Source organism: Haliaeetus leucocephalus, unplaced genomic scaffold (genome assembly GCF_000737465.1).
Source record: "Haliaeetus leucocephalus isolate CR32 unplaced genomic scaffold, Haliaeetus_leucocephalus-4.0 Scaffold182, whole genome shotgun sequence".
Lineage (NCBI taxonomy): Eukaryota > Metazoa > Chordata > Aves > Accipitriformes > Accipitridae > Haliaeetus > Haliaeetus leucocephalus.
This window is the reverse complement of record NW_010972618.1, coordinates 85,338-85,660: the sequence shown is the minus strand read 5'-3', so window position 1 is coordinate 85,660 and position 323 is coordinate 85,338. Positions and strand designations below refer to the sequence as shown.

The following is a 323-nucleotide window of genomic DNA, read 5'->3' as shown; positions in this document are numbered from 1 at the left end:
ATAGTTGACAATAGGGTGGTTAACCAGGGTGAATAATTAAACATAGACTCATACCAGCTCTGTTGTGCTTCCCAGTCTTTTTTTTGTTTTTCTAACCCCTCCCGTAGCTTGGCCATTGTATCTCTAACTACTCCAGTATGGTCAACATATACACAACACTCCTCCCGTAGGGCTGCACATAACCCCCCCTGCTGCATGAACATTAGGTCTAAGCCCCGTCTGTTTTGTAATACTACTTCTGATAAAGACCTAACAGACTGTTCTAGGGCTGTCATGGCCTTTTCTATCCTAGCCAAATCCTCGTTGACTGCTACCCTTAAGGA

General features: G+C 44.3%; 1 protein-coding gene across 1 annotated transcript in view; it reads left to right on the top strand.

Moving 5' to 3' along the window:
- LOC104829944 (fer-1-like protein 4) overlaps positions 1-323 on the top strand; it is a 47,430-nt gene that overhangs the window by 26,409 nt on the left and 20,698 nt on the right. The gene's annotated exons all lie outside the window — the stretch shown is intronic.